Source organism: Bombus affinis, chromosome 6, assembly GCF_024516045.1.
Source record: "Bombus affinis isolate iyBomAffi1 chromosome 6, iyBomAffi1.2, whole genome shotgun sequence".
NCBI classification, from domain to species: Eukaryota; Metazoa; Arthropoda; class Insecta; order Hymenoptera; family Apidae; genus Bombus; species Bombus affinis.
In genome coordinates this window covers 16,742,234-16,762,527 of record NC_066349.1, presented here as the reverse complement: position 1 = coordinate 16,762,527, position 20,294 = coordinate 16,742,234, and the positions used below count along the sequence as shown (strand labels likewise).

The 20,294-nt window shown below is 37.6% G+C and overlaps 1 protein-coding gene and 1 long non-coding RNA gene across 2 annotated transcripts in view; one reads left to right on the top strand and one right to left on the bottom strand.

The window, feature by feature from the left end:
* LOC126917752 (peroxidasin-like) overlaps window positions 1-20,294 on the top strand; it is a 330,987-nt gene that overhangs the window by 13,833 nt on the left and 296,860 nt on the right. The gene's annotated exons all lie outside the window — the stretch shown is intronic.
* The window catches only part of LOC126917773 (uncharacterized), a 285,490-nt gene continuing 281,052 nt past the window's right edge, over window positions 15,857-20,294 (bottom strand). The window contains exon 3 of the long non-coding RNA XR_007711060.1: window positions 15,857-16,236. This is a non-coding gene — a long non-coding RNA (uncharacterized LOC126917773). The remainder of the gene's footprint in view (window positions 16,237-20,294) is intronic.

Here is a 20,294-nt window from a genome sequence, read left to right as displayed (position 1 = left end):
TAAGGATCTTACACGCGCACAGACACACACATATTTATATCACGCGTATCAAATCTTGTTGGTTGCCGAGCTTTGTTTTCTTACGTGACATTAACGAAGAGGAGACCCGGGGAAAGGCTTCCATTTCTATCTTCTCGTCATAGATTCAAAGTAGGTTTCCGTCTGTGAATCTCTTCAACAAGACGCGTCATTTTAATTCAAGCGATCTTCATTAATTCAAACGACGCATCGTTCGTCCTCCTTTTCGCCTCTACTCTCGGTTTACCGTATCCACGGTTCTTCTCACGTCCTTCCGCATAATCCATTTTTTATTAGCCACCATACTTTAGGAAAGCCGGCACGTTATTTTTATCAGGTCGTTGGTATCTTCGCTGTCTCCCTCGTGGGTCGATCGCGTACCCGCAGATCGCACCTACTTACGCTCATTAGTGTCAGAAAATTCAATCAACTTTTCCTCCGATATAATCGACGATATATAGCCTCGCGATGTTGCTATTTATACGCTTATTTACTCGTACGTTTTTATGTCTGTTAAGTGGTGGAAAAGCAGAAAAAAAGTTGCCTGATACAGTGGTCATCGATGATGCACGTTATTAAATGTTTTGCAACGATTCAAATAAGATAAGTTTCATCAACTAAAAAATTTGCAACGATTAAATGTAACATTGCCAGAGAACAAATACGCGAATACGATATAATAATTTGGAAAAATGAAATGTTGCGGCGTAGTATATTTCAATCGATTATCAAGGCAAAATATATAAAATTAGCGTGGTAGTTTAGGTGTTAATGATCAAACAAAGGGACAACGCGTAAAACTTGCTCGACTGCAACTTTGTTAACCAAATGTGAACGAAATAAATTGTTATTTTCTCAAGGCAGACAAATGTATTGGAATAATAAATACGTTGCAGAAATCTATGGCAAACCAGAAAAACGAAAAGATGTTTTATAATCCGATAAAAAGTAGTGATGTATCGAAACTGTATCAAACGCCCTTAAATCATCGTCAGATCATCGCATACCTATTCACGTCTCTTTTAAGCAGCCAAAGTGGTTTATTGTTTTACGAAAATGGTTTAAACGATCGTAGATGCATCCATATACACATAACGAAGCGTTTACGATCGTTTTAATCGCTCTCAAATCGTATTACGGTGAATGCAGTTTAATCGGTACGAGTGATTCTCACTTCTCCGATTTTCTCATTCGCGTAGCTTTTTTCCCCATCGTCCAAAAAGTTCCGTCGAATTTGGTGTACGCGATCCAGCGACGATTCGTTTTAATCGCACGATACAAGCGGGTTGAACGATTATTTTGATACGAGGACACGAAAGTATAATTACGAGGGTCTGCAACGATACGAAGGTTTGCATACGAATTTCACGTTGAACTGACGACGTGTCAGTAGGCAAATTGTGTGCTTTGAAATGTCAAATGTCACGGGCAAACGTTGAATAGTTGATAAATTATTATATGGTTTCCGGGAGTGGCAGGGGGTCAAATTCGCTTCCTAAAGAAGCGAATAACATTTTTGTACTCGTTTGCACAGTGCGAATCGCTGCGTATGTTAATATCAAAATTAATCGACTATGAATATTCGAAAAGTTGTTGCGCTCGTGCTTGCAGCGCTACATCTGTTGTTTCCGTGATGTTTAGTTATTAAAAAAATGTTTTTCTGCAGGTTCGCGCTCAAATTTTATACACGTTGATTGGTCAAAGTATCCGAATAGAAAAATGCCATAGAGGAGTTTAACGAATGCGTTGTGTGTACTATAAACAAAATTACTTTTCGCATGATTGATATTTATAGATATTCGGTAGATCGATGTTTGTTACGTAATTAAATAATAACTTTCAATACGGAGTTGCTCGATCGGTGAAAATTATGAGTCGAAGGATTTTTGATTGAAAAGAACGAGAGTTTGAAGGAAAAAATGCGTTTATAAACGGTTGTTTATAAAAGATATATTAATACAGTGATACGTAATTTATTATCAACCATTGAATGAAATTTCTAATAGTTTCGTACATGTCTAGGCCAGGGCCGGGTTCAAAAATTTTGCGGGTCCTGAATACACATTGAAATCTTACACTTAAATTTTACAACGAGTAATTATTTATTTACAAATGCTGTTACATGTTATATATCTTTTATAAGCAGTTTTTTTTAAACAAATCCAAGTAATATTTTTTCGCACGCATAATTCGCTTTCAAGGGGCAAAAAATTCAATGAAAGTAGAAAATCTGTAATCGTGTATGGCTTTTGCAAAGAACTATTGATGTAGTTTAATTTCTCCAAAAAGTACATTTCTCTGAAAGCGCCTGAATTTTTTATTATCTAAAGTAGTTTCCAGGATATGATGACTTTACGGAGTTACGCTGAACTTTCATGATTTTTCTCACTCCTTTAAACTGAATTATCGCTACTAAAAAAAATGTTTTGCATCTGTTAATGCTATCATCATTCTGTAAAAAGTTAATCAAAATCGGTGTTTTTTAATTGGCTAATTTTAGTAGACCGCGTAGCCCTGGTGTAGTCTATAGTATAGTAGTATATCTATCAGGTCGTCCGAAAAGTTTCTTTCCCTTTATAAGGAAATAACGAACGCACAACATTTCCCGTTTTATATTATTTTATCGAATTACGTATGATCCATTTTGTTCTATCAAAATAAAGATCACAACGTTCGACAGATTAGGTTTCATGTCTGTAAATGATGTCTGTAAAAGAAAGACACTTTTCGAACAAGCTAATATATTGAAATATTATCGCGTGTCCTATATATGTACTTTTGTAAAATCGTTTAGTCCCTTGGGCAATTATGTTGTTCGCGAGAAATCAGATACAATGCGATGCGCCTATCGGTATGCTTTTTCCAATGAGGGAACTTCTTTCTTTGCGGTATTTGCATATCTGAAATATTAATCACGGTTCTCCGATGAAACGCCTAAAGCTGCAAAATTTTGCATACATATAGAAATTTCTCGGTATGGCCCTATTAAAGTTTGGCAAGCCGAGATATAAGAGGAAAGTCATTAAGATAACTAATTAAATATTTTACAGCGAAAGTAGCAAGTTGCCTTGTAAATTTTGTAGAACGGAGAGTTCTCTGGCTCGCGAGGAAATGCATGTTACGAGACGGAACCATAAATTTCAAACTATTCAAGATCCCGCCATGTAGTTGGATAAAGTAGCGTGTCGGAACCTTTTCCACTTTCGGTAAAATTGACACGAACACATGTTTCACCCATTTATCTCTAATCAATTATCCTATTGTTCGAAATACATGCTGTATTTTATCGTTTTTAACGTTCGATCGATCTCGTTCTTAGAAATATTATATTCTCGTGGTTGATTGTATTTTAAATTATTCAGGTCCATCTGTTTACATATTCACCGCTACTGGCGTATATGCCGCGTCGCTGACAATTATTTAATAGTTTTCAATTTCAATTAAACGCTATTGACGCCACTATCGCGACAGAGATAGATATAAAGATATTTCTGGCGGAAAAAATGTGTACTTTTCTTCTTTCGACAACGAATATGCGTTAACATTCTTTTTTCTCTCTGAATTTAGAATTTTACAAGATTCGAAGAAATATTAGGAAAGTTTCTTTCGTTTTATGAGGAAATAATAGACGAACAATGTTTTTTGTTTTATATTATTTTGTCGAATTACGTACGATCCATTTTGTTCCGTTGAGATATACACAGCGACGTTTTACAGACTTGATTTCACGTTTGTATGAGGGTACACTGTTGTAAAAAACACGTTTGCGAAAGAAAAACACTTTCCTGACAACCTAATATTTTGCTCTCCTTTTAGATCATAGAAATCTCTTCTTTCGTACAATAAACTTATATAAAATTTCTATTATTCTAGAAAAAAACAGAAAAGTGACTTGGTACATATTCTTGAATAACGCAAATTCTCTTACGAATTATTTAATTATGTAAGTCCTAATGGGTAAACGCGATATTTCCTGCTGTCATCGATTGAATTTTAATCCGAAACAACCGGTAAAAACGCTATTAGAAAGAGGTAGAAAATGGGTGCGGAATTGTAGCGAGCTAATTGCGTGCAGGCCGAGGGATAATAAACAACGAAGAGTAGGTTCGTTGAATTACTTTTCGCAGTCGGTTTTGCCAGTTTTCCACCACGATTTTAGTATCCTTTTCGTGTGTCACGGTACGCAGATAGTCGGTGTTCGTTTAACTCGCCAGTGTTTACCGCATTGGGAGATTATATCATGGTTTATAGCGCACTGCAGCGAATGTTTAATGGAGTGATACAATAGCCAGGATATACGCCGTAGGTGTGTGTTACATGTGTATACGCGTACGTATATGTATTTAACCTATCCCTTGCTTTACAGATTCTCCCTGACCCGCGCTTTTTCTTATTTGTTTCACTCGTTCGTTTTTCTCCCTTCTCGATCGATCTTCTTTACTTTTTCCTTTCCAATTTTTTCCACTAATGCCAGATTTTTATATTTTCCTCCGACTCCTTTTCTCGCTTTCCTCTTCTCCGGATAAAGTTTCTTCGTTACATTTTTCCCTCTCCTCGTTGCCCAATTGTTTTCGTTTTTGTTAATTTTGGTTCTCAACGCGTTTCTCATGTTGCTTCCGCATACAAATTTTAATATTTTCTTTTTTCTTCTTTTACATCTTTTTCAGCGCTTCTTATCTCTCTCGTACTTGATTTTATGCATAAAAGCAACATCGTGTTTTGTAACGTTGTTATGTAATTAAGCGACAAATGTATTTGAACAGCACGATAAAAAGAAACACGAAAATTTCACTCTTGTAGACTTTATAATTTCCATGTCACTTGGTTTGTACGCGTATGCAGTTGGAAAGTGAAAGAGCAGGTGACGATTTTATAAAATGTTGGAAAGAATCGATTTTACTTAATCGAAAGGCAATCTTAATAACACAGAATCGATCACTGTTCGGGTTGACTTTCCCTGATAAAAAAATGATCAAAAATACATGTTGTTATTTCTGTATTTAGAGGTAGCATTACAATAGCTATTATTTTATTCTTTGGATAAATCTATCACAGCGCTCTGGGCCGAAAAACCTTTATTACACTTTCTTACATGGACTAGGGATAAAAACGAAAGAATATCTTCTAGTTACTATTTATTGTAACTAGCGCATTTGCATATGGATGGCGAGCGCGAACTCACGTTGTCATTTTCAACAATACATCTGTGTTACCAACAATTGGCAAATAAGAAGTTATTTCTCACGATTGAAGAAACGTTCAATTCCTAAAGGACTAACTACGTTTAACCATCGATTTGTTTTTTCTATTTTGGTTTGGAATTGACCGGACAGTTTGACGAAGAGAAAATCTCCTTGTTCTGGGAAAAGTTTTCCTCGTTAGCAGATAATATCTACTTTGACGAATATGCGACTACGCGACTAGGGGGCCACGTCTCAAAGCTCGTCACATCATGGAAATTGAGTCGCACCTAATGATATCGATGTTAAACTAGGCGTTTACGCTGTTTCAGTGAAGTCTTTGACGCTGTTGAAAGTGTAGATTAGCTTTATTCTGAACGCATCTACTTGGAATCGCGTTTGAAACGACTGAATTGCGCTTCAGGTAATTAGTGCTCGCGTTACCATAGACGCTAATTTATTGGATGGCAATACATTCTCGAGTGATAGTGCAAAGTAACACCTATAATTACCGAAATTAAGAGAGTAGCTAAAATTTCGATTTTAATCAAACCGTTATAAAACTCTAATTCCACTCTTAAATACGGTTAACTTGTATTTTTTCTATTTAGATATCTAAACGTAAAGCGTTAAGAAGTACCATTTTGTCATCTTAGCGACAGCTTCGTGTAGGAATTACGCGTTAAATATGGAAAGTTTGTAGATCAATATCTGGACCTCGGTACCGCTAGGCTTCCTTAAATTTCAACTAGACGTACATTGTATCTTTCTTAATACGTAGCTAAAATTTATAGAAACTGCCAAGAAACTCATCTTCTCAGGAAAATTACCTCAACGAGCTTTCGATACAACGAATTAATCGTTTTGTATTAGGTTGTCCGAAAAGTTTCTTTGGTTTTATAAGGAAATAATACACGCACAATGTTTCTTGTTTTGTATCAGTTTATTGAATTATGCACGAACGTAATAGAAATAGAACGAAATGGATCATATCTAATTCGATAAAATAACATAAAACAGAAATTGTTGTTCGTCAATTATTACCTTATGAAACGAAAGAAACTTTTCGGACAACCTAATAGGAGCGTGATGTCGACTGTATTATTAAAACATTTAATTCGTCGTTCTGAAAGTCTTTGTTCAGAGTTGAACGATAAATTATCACACACGCTACATAACGGGTTATCAGAAGGAAGAAATCACGAGGATCCTAGCGGTTATCGCCTGGCCAGTTAATCGTAAGGTCCTATTCGTTTTAAACCTCGCCGAAGATAGCTTTCACCAGGTCGTATTTTAAGTTTCTCCGTTTTGGGTTCGTTCCTTTTTCGATCGTAACAAGCTCCATCGATAGATCGAACTGATACACTAGCATTTCTCATTTCCATTGCGTCTTTCCAATTATTTTCTTTCATTAAGGCTCTGACGTTCCTCTCCTTGGGACGTTCGCTTTTTCCTCGCTGCCCTTTCAGGAAGCATCCTTTAACGCGTCGCAATTTACTTTTCATTCCTTTTTCCTTAGACGTTCCTCCGCCATGCCAATAATTGTATTCCATTTCTTTCCAGTGATGGGAATTGGATGAAAAAAGCGTTAAAAAATGCTAGGAATATTAGACTTGGTACTATACAATTGGTCCGTGGCCAAGATTCAACGATAGCTGAGCGAACTTGATTTTAGTTTTGTTTTCGATCAAGCAGACTTTTGTTAGCGTTCGTATGACGCTGGTGTAGCACCACAATAGTCATCGTAGCGTTAATGTGGAAACATATCGTTGCTATTAGAGGCAAAGGTTCGTCAAACTGTAATGTTTTCAAAAATCAATATTTACTCGTTACGTTGCAAATTGACGATATTTCATAGTCGTTTGAATCGTTGAAAAGTTACGTAACATCGATGCAAAGGAATCGTGAACGATCCATTACCATTCTTTAGCATTGTAAACAATTTCAATTATGCTGTACGCAATAAACGTTCAAACTTGAAATAACAGTAACGCGTAATCGTGGAGCGGGAGAGGAGGTTCTGGCGAGAAAGTCAAAGGAAGAAAGGATCTGCTGGCACTCTTTTCTCCCTCGAAGAGAAAATGTTTCATGTCGTTGGAGTCTCGTGGAAAGAATAGAATCGGCGTGTAGCGTTTTATCCGCGTTTTATACGCGTCTTGTTCCGGGCTCTTGTGACTTTGCGGAATAAAAATTTCAGCTTGGCAACGAGCAGCCCTTTTCGGCTCTCCTTTGAAGAGAAAAACTTCACAGTTCGGTATTACCCAGCCACTGGGATAAATGAGGGACTCGTGTACGGTTCCGTATAGTGGTTCTCTCGGACTCGTCTTATAATCTTCGCCTTTCCTAGCGTGCTTTTTCGTCCACGACATCGTCCGCCCGGAATTTTCCTCTCCACGCGATGTCTTCTCACTTTGTTTTTTCATACAATTTGTAAACCTCTCGAATGTACGTGGAAATTGCGTCGTATACGTGTTGCTGTAAATTAAGCGTCTCTGTTATGATCGCGCAGGGAGGAAAGAATCGCAATCGGAGCTGACGAAGCTTGCGTGGCAATTTTCTCCTTAGCCCAAACATTTTAGGTATCAGAGATTGTGTCCAACGCATTGATTAGGCTACCAATGAAATTGCTTGCTAAAAATTGAACGATTTATACCCACGCAGTATTATTCGCCAGCGTTGGATCATCTACAGAAACTGGCGTATGACAAAGTTATTCGCGTGACTTAAACTTTCACATCTTCAGATTCGAGTTTCAACTTTGCCTGGAATAATCGAACTTGCGGAGGAATGAGAAAGCATCGCGCGCTTCGGGCTCGGTATGTGAAAATATCAAAAACGAGAAAATGATTCGAATGGCGCTGTTGCGAATTCTCGACTAAAGAGCAACCGGTCAGGTCAAACCGATCGGTCGATATCGCGTACCTTGAATGACTTAACGCTCAAGATGGAGGAGGTTTAATAGATCCAGCGTTGGAGTAATCTAGCACTGTATTTGCACTTGTTGTATAAAAGTAACGTTGATGTTATGAACACGGCGGTGGTAAGATCTTGTTGGGAGTGAAGTATTTCACTCGCACGGTACGATGTCTGATGATGAACCGTCCTTCTACGTTGCCGATTCTCCCTACCAGCAGTTGGGTTTCGTCTGTCCATCGTGCCTTCCCGGTTGGGCTTCTCCTGGGGTTTTTTATTTGACCTCGGATTCATTAGGTTTACAGCTCGGGGAGGACATGGAATTCGGAATTTCCTAAAGAAGGGATAGGACCAATCCGAGTTATAAACGGACAGCCACTCAAAATTCCGAACACAGAGGAAGTATCAAGCGCTTATCGAGTATCAAGATATTATTATTATTTTTACCTTTTCTATGTTTACTTTTTATTAATATTCCGACGTTTTTATCTTATGACGACTTAAATAGAAAGAACCGTGGTTCAACCCGAGCTCTACTATTCTTTTTCTTTCCAGCGACACGTATCGATTTCTTTTCCTCCACGAAAGACTCGCAAGCTCGTAGCAATCTGGAAATCCGGTAGATCCGGCAATACTCGGTTAACGTAATGCTTGCGTGGAGCACGCCTCCAACGTAGATCGTTGTTCGGTAACAGTTTCGGAAAGCTTTTCGATGAGCACACGCGAGCTCGTCGTCAAAGCCATACGATTCCGACATAGTACAATTAGGACCGCTGACTCGACGCGCAACGGAGATAGAAAGACGATAGAAATAAAGACGAGGAGGTAGGCGAGATAGCATCGTGAGGAAAGTTTAAAGCGCGAGTTTAAGCTGGAAAGATCATGCTCTCTCGGTGCTAACGTAACTTTCGCGCATTGTCGAGGATTCGCGAGCTACGTCGAACTGATTTCTCGTTCGTGTTTGCTTGAGCGAGATCGCGACGCGGAATAAATTGATTCAGCACGCACCAGCTGTGGTATACTAACGAGGAAATTGTAAAAGTCTGGCTACGTTACGCGATCGTGGAATATTTATGGCCGACCATAAATAAAGTAACAAATGTGACGTGAAACCATTTAACGTCGTTCAAACTGACCAAATAAATACAAAACCGAACCGTTGCCTATTTTCATTGCTACGTCGTGCGATATATTGGCTTGGCAACTAAGTGATTGCGGATTTTTTCAATACAACCTAATGACAAAATCCGCAATCACTTAGCTGCCAACCCAATAGCATATGTATAAGAGGTACAGAGGAAAACGTTGATTAGGAATTTTATCGAAAGCTGGGAAATTTCGGCAACCAACCGGCCAACTCCATTTATCGAAATGATAAATGTATTTCGATAATAGTTGCGCGTTGCGGTATTGGACAGGACGAAGTTTGCAGAGTAAATCGACTTGACGAATCTGCGGGCCGAACTAAGCGCTACCAAGGCGAAACTCTGTTAAGAGGTATTTGGTGAATCGAAGAAGATCTCAGCTTTTAGTTACAAAGCGTACAGTAAATCACACTTTATAGCAATTTTGAATAGCGTAGAACAAGATACTAACAGAGGTGTCACGGTTAAAAACATTTTCTCATTCGAATATCGTAGATGGTATCGGAACTAACACGAGCTCGATCATCCGACTGACTGACTGTCACAATTGTCTAAATAAATTTTGCGTATCCGACTTGTGTCCATTTATATTTATATTTATATTTATCAACACAGAACGATATACATAAAATGATCTTGAATTTACTCAGGTTACTAAGTATACACTACGTATCTTATTATACACTGTACATATCATATACTAAGTCATTAGCAATGTCGATTATGCAGCTGGAACTTCTAATTGTTATGTGCAATAAATATTTCGTAGGTCGGGTATACGCGTTTATTTATACATTTTCGTGTATTCGTTTCACAGTCGCTATAGCGTTAAAAATTGCAGAATGTATAACACACGCACAATATACCGGCAAGATTTCTGTAAACGTTTGAGTAGTTTCACGAGTCACTGTGCATGAACTGGAACGACCCGATACTTAAGAATTTCCCCGAAAAAGAAGCCAGTTATATAAAGTTTGAAATATAGCCTCGATCAGTTTCTCGACTAGTCATAAAATGACCGGACTTACGGGAACACGATGCTCCAAATAAAAGGCTAGGCCAGCCTGTACTTAAAACACAATTACCTCGACTAGTTAATGGATCGTTTAACACTTGCCTACTTTACCAGGTCTTGCCCGTGGAACGTTTAATGTAACGAGCGGGAACATGAAACAAATTGGAACGTAATCCTTTTTTCAAGTACGCTTTATTCTCTCTCTCTCTCTCTCTCTCTTTCTTTCTCTCTATCTGTTGCCACAAACCTCTTTGCCGCGTGGCCCTGGTGAATTTTCCAACGATCGACTCGGCGCGCCTCGTGCACGTACAACCGGCTTTTCTCGGTGAAACGAACCACGTATAACAGAAAATCATGGTCCACATTCCATTAAACTTCGTGACAAAGATTAAAATATACGATTGTTCGTGGACTATCGCGGCGAATACACGTGGAAACATACGAATTCGCGTATCGAACCTCGTCACAACACGGGTTAACGTTTAATGTCTCTTAAATCTTTCACGAGACCCATATATTTTTCAACTGGATAAGGTGAAACGCCTGCACACGCAGGTCTCGTTCGTATTTTTTTCGTTTTTTTCTTTTTTTCGTTTCTATTATCGCTTTTGTTTTGACAATGCAAAAAGGTTGGATCGTTCGAAAAGTTAGTAACGTGATTTAAAGAAAATAAGAAGGTGGTATATTTTCATTGTATCAAATGGTACGTACACCGTTTTTCTTCTTTCATGGTCTTTTGACAGTCGAAAAATCGTGCGACATTCCAATTAAGAGCGTGATTTATCGAATATCGTCGAAAAGAAGCATCTTGTTTCTTTATTTATTAATCATGAATAACATTTAGCTAAATTCAATGTTTTATTGTTTAGCATAATTTCGTAATTTTAATAAATAATTCTCCCTCAATTGCGTCATTCTCATTCAACTTATACAGATAGATATTGTCAATTTTAAAGCATTGCCGAATTCCAAACATATGATAATTCTGAATTATTAATGACAATAGCCGATATTAGATATTAATAATAGCGAATGTTATTATAAAACATATTTTTTAATTTCGTTTATTCTAACAGTTACGCATTATCGTCTCCCTTTTCCTTATTACGATGTTTCCATTTTTAGCAATTTTATAGGATTTCCCGGAAGCGTTCGTTTTCCTTATCGTAGCTGATTCTCGTTTATAACGCCGTGATTCAAATGTAGCGCTTTCGAGGATCGAAGATTAATGGCTTACGAACCGGATCTTCAGCCTTCCCATTCGACCGAGTAAATAATCCTTCCGTGAAAGTAGCTATTGTTTCTTGCGGTTGGAACGCGACGTTTATTTGACTCGGGTAGTCAGGAAAACAAATATTTTGGATTTGCTCGGTCAATTTGAGGTTTTGCACGATACCGTCAAAGTAAATTTCTTATATCGCAAGATTCTGCCACGACGATCTCATGGAATAGAAATTCTTCTCACTACGTCCGTTTTTATGTACTTTTATAACGTTCGTTCGCAATCTACAAATTGCATTTTTATTGTTCATATGCGGAACAAATGATCGACAACATCATCGTTTTATCATCGTAGATATTTAAAATCCGGCAACGGTTGGCTCAATAATTTATCTGACGTTTAATTGCAAGCGATGTAAATAAATCTAAACTTAACTCTATAAATAGATTCAGCTTAAAATATTCATTAATCACAAACTATCCATTAATCAATTATCCATAATCCAATAAATCAAAACTTACCCATTATCGATAACAATATGGAATAACCGAAATACAAACTTAAAAGTTCAAAGTAGTACGATATTAACATCGAATCGTACTGACAAAATATCGATCAACGAATTTGATAATTTTGGAGTCACAAAATGTATATATATATGTGTGTATATATATACATCCACACACAATATACGTTGCTGGAAATATCGCAGCGTCGTGGGACAAGCCACGCAATGAGCTAAGGCCGTGAGAATGATTTGCTATTTTAGAGTATTCCTACGTGGTTGCTAGTCTCTAGGTACAAACTGTCGAAGGTTCTAGCGCTTCTCAGCCTATGTAGCTTGATATGGGTCTCAAGACTCTGGAATAATTTGCCACGTTTCCGTCGTCACGAATACATTCTGTTTTCAGAGGAATCTGCGTTGGACAATGTTTGAAGATTTTTCGATACGTTCGTCGTTAACTTCGTTTTCGACCAAAGGATCATGTTCTTTAGAAACGTAGAAATTTTGTGTAACATACGTAGTCTCATACGTGAACTCACTCGAAAATTAATACAGCATCTTTATAGTACTGAGATATCTGGTTTACGTTCGTTGAGATCTCAGCCTCGTAGCCTCAGTTTCCATCGAAATAAAACTTATTAATCTCTTCTTTCTCGAGTGTTATCTTTCACACGACGAATATTAAAATCTTTTCTGAATCTTCAGAGGAATCTGCGTTGGATAATCTTTGAAGATTTTTCGATACGTTCGTCGTTAACTTCGTTTTCGATCAATGGATCATGTTCCTTAGAAACGTAGAAATTTTGTGTAACATACGTAGTCTCATACGTGAACTCACTCGAAAATTGGTACAGCATCTTTATACTGAGATATCTGGTTTATGTTCATTGAGATCTCAGCCTCGTAGCCTCAGTTTCCATCGAAATAAAACTTATTAATCTCTTCTTTCTCGAGTGTTATCTTTCACACGATGAATATTAAAATCTCTTCTGAATCTTGCTCAAGTTAGAAGGATACGTTTTCTTTGAAATAGCACTTGCAGAACTTTTTGCCACTATTACTACTTGATTTTAATCGGGCAGACGTGAATCGCAGGTGGAAATCGATTATTCAAATTACACGCTCAATTTGAATGTTAAAACGGAGAAACGAGTTACAGTGGACAGAGAGGATGCACAAAAAGTAGAAATGGACTGGACGTTATCGAATCTTTTTATTCCGTGATAACTGACCGATACTGAATAGCTAAAAACCATTGAATTATATTTCAATTTCTCCGGCATAACTGTCGCTCTGCCACAGTTTTTCCGATTCTTCGTGTTCCACCTGAAACGCGTAATTTTTTTTTTTATATTACAAACCCCCCTCCCTAAAAGTCAGAAGATCGGAAGTAGATTTTCGAATTTTGTGTATGTCCCATATCCGATAACTCGCGATTTTATTATAAATATCAACTGGATGGAATTTATACAAATTACATTTGAATCATTACAAATTCTGTTTAAAACGAGTCGCACGAGGTAATAGAATCATGAGAAAATTTAGTACTAGCTGAAATTTATTAAGCGTTTTACGTGAAATTAAATAAAGCAAATTAATTATAGTATTATGTCAAACTAAATCTTTCGCCAACAACCGGCGAATTTTGAAAAAGTTTATAAATGTAACGAGATGCTTCCAATGAAATGTTTAATATATTTCAAATTGCGCGATGTTTCAGAACGAATGTTTTTATTATTTTTCTTACTGCTAAAGTATTACAACATCGGAAGTTACATGTTTTTTCGATATTTCAGACGAAGCAAGGAATCGCAATGGAAATTGTGTTGGAGTCTGCGGCATGTTTTAAAATTAGAAAGCGATTATTTCCAGTTTAATAAACATCTGTGTGTCTAGGCGAACTACCGTTTTATAGCCGTAAAAATACACATTTTGGGCGACTGCCAACGAAAAACCAACTATGTATACAAACAGATTGTTTTCATCCGATTTCAATAAAGTTTTTAGCAAGAAACTGCTCGAATTTAAATGCGGGAACGAAATATCGTAGTACGATCTCCATATCGAGAAATATACAATTGTTTGTCGAGAACTTTGGTTGGCTCAACGACGGATTTCTAAAACTTGCTTTGTTTGTCGAAGCTTTCTTTCAAAATCTAAAAATTAAATTCATACGGAGGCGGTGGCGGTGATTCGTAGGTTTATTAATAAAAAGAATATTAATTACTTTCATCAATTTAATTGATTTATTATAGCTGTCTAAACAGTTCTAAATCATCTTGTACACGATCTAACAATGTTCCAGATTAATTCAGATTAATAATATTTTTATTTTGAAATTTTGCCCTAATACGGAGAAAGATCTTCGGAAGTTAATGTTTATTGCTACGCGTGACACGGTTCATAATTAAGCGATTATTCGATGGCTTTCGAAAAATGATCGCTGCCCTGCTTGGCAATATCTCGATGTCGAAGAGTATTTACGAGTTTTGTTCGTGCATGTGACATTTTCGTCCGTTGAGCATCGCTTTCGAGCAACAGAAAGCCTGTTTTTTTCCAGCTAATTCATCAGCGACCGTGGCGATACGACACGAAACATCGAATTCGCACGAATAATGGAACGCTCGGCGATGAATTTTTCATGAGATCGTCTCGAATGCGAATTAAAAACGATCAAACGATATGATCTCTGTTTATACGTTAATGGTAGCGGTTCGAATGGACAAATTTCCACGAGATCGGCGGTAGAAAGTGACTTGGCCGCTATTACTTGTCCAAGGACGAAACGAAGAATGAAAGGATTAATCTTGCAGGGATAAAAGCACAAAAGGGAGAAAGGATGACACGTTGGAGGGATGATCGACTGTTGGGAGACAAAAGGGCCGGCAAAGAACCGGCACTCCACAGTCCGTTCTTGTTTTTGTTGTTCCGATCGAATGGAGAAACTTGCGAGCTCGATCTAATCCCATTTGTTTGCCCAACTATCGAACCGTTCGTTGGAATTAGTATAATGCGAGATTATGGACGATCGGAATCGGTCGCTCAATTTCCGGGTTCGTGCAAATAATTTATGAAATCCCCGGTGGAAAAAAAGCAGGGAACGCAGGGAGATGAATATCATTTGCTCTGGCAAATGCGGCGTTCGATAAGATCTTTGTTTTTCGGGCGGCGAGGGTGGAATCGAAATGATCGGTGCTTTTTCAAGAGATCGCTTGGTAGTCCGGTTATAATGGGTCGATTTATCGGTGTTGGATATTGTGAAACTTCCGCTTACAGGCGTCGTTCTTTGGAAAGTGCTTTAAATAAGAATCGATTGAAATTTCAGGCGATCTTTTCCACGTTCAAGGACATGGCTTTGCGTCTTTGTTCTTGTTACAACCTTTTCTTTGTACCAAATGTTACGTATCTTTGATGGAAGAAGGTACAAGCTTCCTCTGTGAGTGTAGTGATTTAGCTAATATTAGTCCTTGAGCTGCAAAAATTTTTTACGAAATAATATATGTATAGATCAGTTTGCAATACAAATATTTACTACTTCTGCGATAAAAAATCGATAAACGTAAGCACGTTGGAAAGATGGCAAATATTATCTTTACATCGAACGTTCTGGTATTGCATAGAAAACATCTGGAGATCGAAGAAAACCTTTCTTTTGCTATTTATTGGACATTTAGGTCGACGCGCATATTTCATCGAGGAAACTGCAAGTTTTTTTTTTACTTGTTCCGATGAAACTTCGAAGGCGTTACTATGTCGCGACTAGATTTACAGTCCTTTTTACAGCGTTTAAATCTTCCGAATGTTCCCCTGGCGCAAGTTTCTCCAATTTCGTGAACGGATGTCAGTCGCGAGAAATAATCTACGAATGATAGATCGAGTGTAAACTCAATTTCTATTGTTTTTATCGAGAAGTCAGTTTCTTGGTAATATACGATATCAGAGAATAAAATTGCATCCATCCGATGAATTCTTTGAAACGCAACACGGTTTCATTTGACACATTTTTTTGATAAAATCAATAAGCGACGAATTATTGGGTTGCCAACTAAGTGACTGCGGATCTTGTCATTAGATGGTAATGACAAAGTCCGCAATCACTTAATTGCCAACTCAATATTTTAAAGACTATTTTAGATAATTCTTATTGACTCACTCTTTATGTAGTTTCCAAGTAAGGTTACCACCGTGTATGTGCGTGGAAAGTAGCCTTGCGCGCAAACACGAACAGAAGAAAGTTCCTGCAACGTTGAATAAAATATGACGAACAAGAAATATGCTTAAATTTCGCGTTCTTGTTCGCGCATAATGTTTACCCGAGAACGAGCACAGTTTTAATAAACTGGTAACTGGTTGCTGCTCGGGGAATTAGAACGTTCACGCTGGATATTAACGCAAAACCCTCTAATCGGAAATTTCCGCGATACCGGCATTTCATAATAGAATATTATGAATGTTCTAGCGATCGTGTCGCGTATATTTAACGAGAGGTACGGGCATATGGCGGAATTAACCTGGTCGATGTTGGAACACTCACACAACACACTTGAAACCGCCATTAATTACACTGCATTGTTTTCGTTAAATCCCTGTATTCCGGCGGTAGTGAAAGTAATATTTTTCCCCGTCGGGATTAAGGTTCGTCATAGGTTGTTATACTATCGCAATCACTTAGTTGCCAACCCAATACAATCGAGTGACATAACGATAAAGTTAATATTCGGTAAGCGGATATCATTGGAAGTTTGAAACAGATTATTTAAAATAAAATCGTCGTTAAGGAACGATAAGCTGTAAATTTGTCCGAGACTGAGGTAACGGTTTATCACATGTGTTTATTACATTTTGTCCGACTCTAAAGCAACGATCTACTTGAACGAATATCTCTTTAAATGTGATAAACTGTTTGGAAAATTTTGCACAGAAGCAATATCTCCTAGAAATTATTTTACGGTAATATCTCATGCATATTTCATCGAAAAAGTCACTCTTCGATTCAACCGCTTTAAAAACACGAATTATCATATTTCATGGAGATATGCAATAGCTTAAAAATTCTGTAAAATCATTCTCCCATTACTATTATTCTACGTCGCTGAGTAAACTTAACTTTTGGACGAGATTAATTTGACGTTTGTGTAAAAAGATGTGAACGAATCTTTTATAAAATCATTTCAATATTTTTCAGTTTCCGATGCTCAACGACCGTCGTTTTTATCCCCTTACTATCATCGATTATTTCCTTTTTCGAAGCCAGAGGGGCTATTGACCCGCTGAAAAATTGATCCGGAGGCTGAACAGCACGCACTCCAGTTTCTCGATTTTAGCTTTTCCGTGCTCGAAGCTTTTGGCGACCCAACGTTAACCGGATTTCACGCGTCCCTTGGTTGCGTTAATGTAAATGGATTAACTCGTTTCTGTCGTGAGGTCGTCGTCGCTTTTCAGAGGACGATTAAAGGATCCCTTAGGGTAAAAGCGACCAAGTTGAAAGATCATTCGTATCAAGAACACGGAAGATACGGGCATGTTAGGAATTCTTGGTAACAAGATACAAAATATCGCCTGACCCATCGTTCAACCGCTGTGCCTCATTATCATATTAAAGGACGCTATTACCTTGTCCATTTCTGTGGTAAATTCTTTTACAAGCAATGATCCTCTTCCTTCGCACAGCACAGTCATCCACTACTTGTTGTATCTAAACAATCTCATTTTATACAATGAAACTTATGATAGCTACGCTAGTGGTTGATGCAACATCCGAAATGCATTTTATCTCTTTCACGTTGCAATAAATTATATTTTGTATATCGTTAATCGATCGCACGATGAGTTTATCCGAAATTTTCTCGATAGAGCTCCGATCAGGGAATCGCGATAGTCGTCGGATAATCATAAATTCGTTATAGGATTTCTACGAATCCCATCCAGGTCGCTCGAAAAGTTTCTTTCCTTTTATAAGGAAATAACGAACGCACAACATTTTCCGTTTTATATTATTCTATCGAGTTACATATGATCCATTTTGTTCTATTAAAATGAAGATCACAACGTTCGACAGATTAAGTTTCACGTTTGTATAAAGATGCGTCGTTGTAAAGGACGTGCCTGTAAAAGGAAGACACTTTTCCGACAACCTAATACATAGATCGTGATATCATACAAATACAGCATTCTAATTCGATTCGTCGTTTGCTTGATAATCCGAGTGTGACTCTCGCGTTCCATGAAAATCAACGAGTCTTGTAATTCTTATGAATAGAAATGTAGCTAATAATTTCGAAATTCTTCTGTTGTGATGTAACGCGTGGAAATGCGGAGAAGAAGCAGAAGAAGGCGGAGGAACGAGGTCGAGTGACAAAAGTGCGAGAATCGAGCGAGTAGCTCGGGGCGTTTCAAAGATAATTTGCATTATTCGTGTGGAAAGTTTCACTGTGCAGCGTTAATGGGTGTTTGGGTCCCGAGATTCGGCGACGTTCCATTTTCTTTCTCTTCTTCTTTTTCCTACATCTTCGTCTCCATCTTCTTTTTCTGCCCGTCTTTCGTTTCGTTTGTCCGCGAAACGAAACTGGCTTTAAGAAAACGCCACGCTGGCCAACCGGCTTTGTTTCGTTGCGTTCTCGAAACGAAAGCTGGACAATAGCCTCTCCTTGAAATCTCTGCTTCCAACGGACAAATGCCAGACGATCGGCCAGAGATAGCAAGCTCGTTGTTTAGCAGCATTAATGGGATTAACGTTTTTGTTAGTGTAGTTTCGTAATCGAGGTTTGAAGTGGGTTAACGGGGTGCAGTACACAAGAGTCAGGTCTTTTTATCCGATGTTAGGTAATTTGGCGATGGATACAAAAAGAGGAATTTCTGCAGCCTTCTTTGTTCAGCGAAGTCGTTAGTTTTATCGAAGTATTTCGGTACATCGAAATATCGGTAAAGGACTGATCCTGTGTGTGTGTGTGTGTGTGTGACTGATCTTCGTGAATTATCAAGGAAAGAAATAAACGTTAGGAATTTATTAATACATCGAGGAGACTAAAAACTTCTTTTATCAAGCTAATTTCAGTCTTCTCGAAGATTTTCTGCATTTTTCTTTTTAATCGTTAGACTAGATTTTTGCAGACGAACAAACGAAGTTACAGATCGCTGCTTTAAGCTTTTAGAGTAAAATATAAGACGATAAGGAAAGAAAGAAACTCAGTGTCTGCGCGTGTTCAACGACGTTGGTTAGTTCTTTGCTCCTCAAGTACATTAATATTCTATATTATCGAGAAATGTAATAATATCGAGAAATTAATAACGTTAAGACATTTTTACGATTTCATTCCTTGGTATATATCTTTATATGAATATTCCTGTTGTAGTATATGATATTTTATTTACTGGGAGGAAAATTTGCTTAATTTTATTTTTCCAAGAAACGAACAGTTCCAACGTTACTCGCGTGCAAAGATAAATCATCTGGAACAAATAACGTTAAATGACGTAGTTAGTTTCCTGACGGGAGATTTTTCGCGGAGATAAAAGTACAACGGACGCGCACCGATGAAAATAGCTAGATATAGCTTGTCGTTTAATAATACTAATGGGATTTTTATCTGTAATTGAATTAAAGTCGTAAGGAAATTCGGAGTGTACGGTGCGTCATTAGAATATCGGTATTAACTTTTCGTACGCCATAATTGGGTCACAGCTTGCGCGCTTTACTATATGATTATTTTCAAACTTTCACAATTCTGAGAAAAAAGTTGGGAACTTTTTTGATTTAACATCGTCATCCAGACAATTCGTGTCTAATTTATTAACTTTTGCAACTTTCTCGTATTAAAGACAGCTTCGTCGTTGCTCTTTTCTGTTCGATAGAAATCTTCTGCATCCAGCGAACTTTTAAAATGCAATTTTTGAAAACTATGTTTTCCAATCTTTTGCCGGACTTTGTTCGAAGTTTGAAACAGCTTGCTTGGAATGGAATCGTCGCCGGGAAACAGCAGAAACAAGGTTCGTTTGACTCTAAAATGACAATGTGTACCTACTTAAACCAGAGATTTTAGTTTAGGTTTATCTGACTCTAAGGCAACGATCTACTTACACCAGGGAGTTCTGTTCACGTCGATGTCATACGTTGTTCTCACTTTCAACTAACGACTACCTGCTTAAACCAGTCTATAGATTGTTCCCTCTTCTTTGCCTGTGTCCTCATACCAAAGATCTTTACCATTCTGATAAACTTTGAAGAAAATGGGTAATACGACTACTACAAATAGCCATCGTTCTGTAATTTGTTGTAAAGTCGTGCGTTGTAAATTTT